Raw genomic sequence first — 6,078 nt, 5'->3', positions numbered from 1 at the left:
GAACAAATACCAAATACAATGCAGTGGCCAGTTGTGAAGTGACTTATAAAAGACAGCGTGACAGTCTCCTATTGGCTGAAATCTGAAAACATTCCCAGCCATTCAGTGATCTTCCCTCTGAACAGAAGAAATTCCAGATCCATTGTTATCTGAAGATTGGAGTGAAAACTTAATAGAAAGGAATCCCAACTCAATGTTTCTTACAGAGGTGGAAGAAAAAGAAATAATAGAAATTGTAAACAATTTTAAATACAAAACATCTACTGATTGCAATTGTTACGCTCCACGCGTGTTTTGTGTTTTGTTTTCATTGATCTGTGCACGTTAGTGTACTTCACACGTGTTGGCTGTTGTGCTCATTATCTCTTCTCTGTCTCTAGCTCACTCGCTCTGCTCGCAGGTTGCTGTGATTGGCCGAGTCGGACGTCAGTCATCATTAAGGCGGCGCTTGAGAGCCAATCGGAGGCCGTCCAGCTGGTTCAAAAGGATGGCGTGTTCATGCTCTCTCTCGATCGCGAACTGAGCTCTTTGTAGTGGAATGAGTTTTCTTTAGTGGACTGAGCTCTTTGTAGTGGAATGAGTTTTCGGTAGTGAATCGAGTTTTTGTCTCTGCCCGCGTCTGAGTTGTGCTAGGTGCTTTGTTCTTTGTACTGTGTTGTCTACCTTTTCATTTGCTCTGATATATCGAGCAACAGCTGATTTAGTGGGAAGAGAACGCATGTCAGTATATCGCGATATACACTGCACACGTAGCAGATGATTGTCTAGACACACTATAAGAAGTGAGCGCCACTTAATGTATTTTCTGTTTTATTAGGTAGTTTAATTAGGGTGGCGGATGCGCTGAAGATTTCGGTTTATTTTCTACATTTTGCTTTGGTTAGATTAGGTTTAGATTAAGGATTGTTTTGTTATATTTTGTTCTTTCCTTTGGCGCTGCTTTTGTTCTTTTCCCATTTATTGTTTGTTTACATTATTGCATTGTAGTACACATTATTGTTGTTACTGGATCTAGTGGCTTTGTCTTTATGTGTGAATAAAGATCCAGTCATTTTTCTCTAAATTTTGTCATGTTCTTCCACCTCATTTCACATCCAGCAGTACGTTCAGGGCCGTCGCTAGTGGAGTGAAAGGTGGTGACAATTATAGGGGCCCCCACTGCCCAGTGGGCCCCACAAAATCCAGCAGCTGTACTATATAGGCCCCTGTTGTATGAATAATTCTAATATTTCTATTAGTTGTATGCCTGAGATTTTTTTTTTTTTTTTTTTTTTTCAAATCTTTTTTTTAATTCTCAAGTATTTCAGCAGACAATTCTTTTACCAAAGAATTTTCACACAAGTAAATTACAAAACAAAGAAATTTAAGAATTACAGAGAATTTCCCCCCACCCCCACCCCACATATCAACAGGAAGGGTATACTTAACATAAGCATCTAAATAGAAATGCATCTACACAACCACTGCATGCATATACATACTCTCACATACCGCACCTACACACATATACATATACATACATATGCACACGCACACATATGTGTACACACACATCCATTTGTACACAAAGTATACATATACACATAAAAAAAAACAATAATAAAAAAAAAAAAAAAAAAAAAAAAAAAAAACTCTATAATGGAATACTTTTGATCACGCTAACCCTCAAGGTACGCTTTATTTTTTTTTTTTTTTTTTTTTTTTAGTTTCTTCTTTCTGCTGGACAACTAACGTTATAAGTGATATATTTTCGTATAGGCTATTATATGTTTGGATTTAGCCTACTGGGCAGTTTATATTAAATGGAAAATGAGGGATTCTAAGAAATAAAATGAAATATTATGCATATAATGATTAACTTTTTTCTTTATTTATATTATTTTTTTTTTATTTTTTTTTTATTATAACTATTCATATGAATTAAGTCCCTGCAATGGAGCAGTTGCTGGGTTGGGAAGGTGATGATATCACCAGTACGTGAAGTGTTTGATCGATCTGCATTTCTTTAGGAAGGCAGACACATAGATCAGGATAGGGTTGCTGTTAATGAAATATCAGGGTAACTTGTTTGGTTTTGATAAGGGTTTTTTGTTTTTTTTATTCTTATTCTTTTTTTTTTTTTTTTTTTTTTTTTTTTTTTTTTTTTTCATTGTTTCTCTGTGTTTACTGTTGTTGAATGGTGATATTTTATTTAACTTGAGTTTGGCTATAGGACCACAATTAAGATATGAATAGCTCTATACAGTATAAATATATGACATGGAATGTTAATGGGTTAAATCAAACTTTGAAAAGGAAAAAAATTCTTAATTTTCTGTATAAGCAGAGTGTTGATTTCATTTTCTTACAAGAGACTCACTTAACAGTAGCAGACCATGTTAAATTAGGGTGCCAATGGAAAGGGCAGATTTTCTTTTCTTCATTTTCTTCTCAAGCAAGAGGGGTTGCTACACTGATTAGTAATAAAGTACAATTTCAACAGGACAGAGTAATTAAAGATAAAGCGGGCCGCTTTGTTATAGTAAGGGGTTATGTAGCCTCAGAACCAATAGTTTTGGTAAATGTTTATGGACCAAATTTTGATGAACCACAATTTTTCTACAACTTGTTCTTGAATTTAAATTACCCCTCCTCCGAACTTATAATTGGTGGTGATCTGAATTTGACCCTGGGTATATTAGATAGATCGGCTACTAATAGGTTTTCACATACAGCTGCAGCTAAGGTATTAATACAAGAAATGGCCTACCATAATCTTATTGATATTTGGAGGGCTCGTAATGAAAATGAAAGGAAATACTCTTTTTACTCTCACAAGTATAATAGCTACTCTAGAATAGACCATTTTTATATATACTCTGGGAAGCAACATCTTGTATCATTTTGTGATTACTTACCAAGAGTAATCACTGACCACTCTCCGCTAGTGATGCTTGTTAAGTATGGACAAACTGCTGGGAAGAAGCGGTGGAGATTCAGTAACTACCTTCTCAATGATTTAGAATATATTGACATTATTAATACCAACATTGAGATCTTTTTAGAACTGAATAAAAACACTGCCTCCATATTAGTTATCTGGGACTGTTTGAAAGCTTTTTTAAGAGGCTTAACTATTTCATATACATCGAGGAAACGTAAACAGAATGAATGGAAATTAAGTTCCTTAGAGCTGGCTATTTCTACTCTGGAAAAAAAACATATAGAAACTCAGGATGATAAATATCTACTACAGTTAAAAACTAAAAGGCTTGAATATGATATTATTATTAGCCATAAAGCAGAGAATGCTCTTTTAAGAACTAAAGCGCAATATTATGAACATGGAGAAAAGTCTGGTTCTTTACTTGCTTGGCAGATTAGAAGGGATGATGCTAGTAAATTAATCCCCTCAATTAAACAAAAAGATGGTTCGATAACTAGGGACCCACAGCTAATTAATACTGCCTTTGCAGAGTTCTATAGGTCCCTATACTCCTCTCAGGGGACTAACCTAGCTTCAATAAAAATGTTCTTAAACTCCCTATCCGTACCTGTTATATCGGAGGAGGATAAGGTAAGCTTAGAAGTTGATATTACTGAGGAGGAGGTTCAAAGGGCACTATGCAGTCTGTCAGGTGGTAAAGCCCCTGGGCAGGATGGATTCCCTATTGATTTTTATAGAAAGTTTCTACCAAAGCTTCTATGTCCCTTGGTAGAAATGTATAAGGAGACTTTATATAATGGGAAATTACCAGATACATTAGAACAAGCACTGATTATCATGTTACCCAAACCAGGGAAGGAAGGTAATCTATGTGGCTCCTATAGACCAATTTCTTTATTAAATACGGACTATAAAATTTTAGCTAAAGTTATTGCAAATAGATTGGCTTCCCTTATACCTGAACTGGTGGCTATGGATCAAACTGGGTTTGTCGTTAACCGTTCTCCTTATGATAATATCCGAAGGTTCTACAATATTACTCATTTCTCAAAAAAAATTAATGTACCTGTCTTAGCTGTCTCTTTGGACGCGGAAAAAGCTTTTGACCGTGTCGAATGGAGTTTTTTATTCTGTGTTCTAGAGAAAATGAATTTTGGTCCTAGATTTATGGCGTTGATTAAAACTCTGTATCAATATCCAAAGGCATCAATTCTTACAAACTTCGATACCTCTTCTCAATTCCCACTTACAAGAGGAACCCGACAAGGGTGTCCCCTCTCGCCTCTTCTTTTTACTTTGGTAATCGAACTGTTAGCTATTGCAATACGATCAAACCCACAGATCCATGGAGTTGTAGTCGGAAATGATGAACATACCATTTCATTATATGCTGATGATATAATGCTTTTTTTAACCAGGCCTGATTCATCTCTCCCTGCACTGGCCGATATATTAGAGGCATATGGTTCTATTTCGGGGTATAAGGTAAACAGTATAAAGAGTGTTATCATGCCTCTTAATTCCTGTGCAGACGTTATGCCTCAATTAAATGTACCATTTTCATGGAATGATACTAGCTTAACATATCTTGGCCTACAAATTTCAAATAAGTTAGACCAGATATTTACGCTAAATTATGTCCCTTTGATGAAGGTGATGGGGCAAGAGTTAGATAGATGGAAAACACTGCCCATCTCACTAATAGGTAGAGTAAACTGTATTAAAATGAGTGTACTCCCCAGGTTTCTTTATTTATTTAGGACTCTCCCTTGTCATGTCCCTCAATTTTTTTTTAAGCACTTAAATAGCTTAATAACAAAATTTCTGTGGCAGGGTAAGCCAGCAAGAATAAAATTGAAAGTCCTCTGTTTGAACCCATGTGAGGGAGGACTCGGTCTCCCTGACTTTTATTTATATTATTTAGCAGCACAATCAATGGTCATATGGGCCTGGCAAATTAATAGACACAACCCCCCATCTTGGAGACAAATAGAGCAACATCAATTAGCAGATATTACTCTTTCTAGCTTGCCTTATATCCCTTATGTGCATACCTTTAAAAGAACTCTTAATAATCCCTTTGTTCTACAGGGGTGTAAAATTTGGTCTGATATTAGGAAAAGGACTAAAAACCTTCAAAAAATATACACAGATACCCCTTTTTACGCTAATCCGACATTACCCAAGATATTAAAAGATGAATTGTGCTTGTTATGGTATAGAAAAGGTATTTGTGTATTTGGTGACCTATTTGACAAAGGGTCATTATTACCCTTTGAACAGTTAAAGTTAAAATTTTCTCTGGAATCCAAGCACTTTTTTAAGTATCTACAGGTTAGAGATTATATTAGAGTTCAGCAAGGAGGTAAATTGTTATCTCTTTACCCTCTGGAATTAGACACCTTTATTGTGGGTAAAGATATAAAGAAATTTGTTTCAACTATGTATAAAATGTTGCTGAAGCTTTCTGTTTGTGGCCCAGTGGGGGCCAAGCTGAAATGGGAGCAAGACCTGGGGGTTGATTTTAAAGAGGAACAATGGGAAGCAATCTGTCAAAAGAGTCAGACATTTTCATTTAACAGTCGTCATAGACTGCAGCAATTTAATTTGATTCATCGAGTGTATTATACACCGCAGCGTCTAAATAAAATGAACTCTGACCTTTCAGCACTATGTCCCCGATGTAAAACACAGACTGGGTCTCTTATTCATATGTTTTGGTCATGCTCCCATTTGGATGACCTTTGGAAAGCTGTTAAAGATACTATTGAAAAAGTTATTGGTTCTGACTTGGCTTTAAATCCAAGACTGGTTCTACTTGGAGATGAATCTATGTTACCTCGATATTCTTTCTACAATATTAGATTTGTTAAAATGGCTTTGATGGCTGTTAACAAGTGTATCGCACTGAAATGGAAAAGTGTTACACCCCCATGCTTCAATATGTGGTTGAATGAAATCATGTCCTATATTCCACCGGAAAGAATCATGTATAATTTGAAAAAGAACTCGATGGCCTTTGACGAGGTATGGGGAAAATTTATTCTTTTAATGAGAAACTCTGACGGTATGCCTGAGATTTAAAGGAAAACCACAAAAACATGCAATTTGGTTAAATAATTTTTCCAAATATTCTCTTACCTCCCTATAAA

Source organism: Scardinius erythrophthalmus (genome assembly GCF_964197995.2).
Source record: "Scardinius erythrophthalmus genome assembly, chromosome: 2".
Lineage (NCBI taxonomy): Eukaryota > Metazoa > Chordata > Actinopteri > Cypriniformes > Leuciscidae > Scardinius > Scardinius erythrophthalmus.
This window is presented reverse-complemented; position numbering follows the sequence as displayed.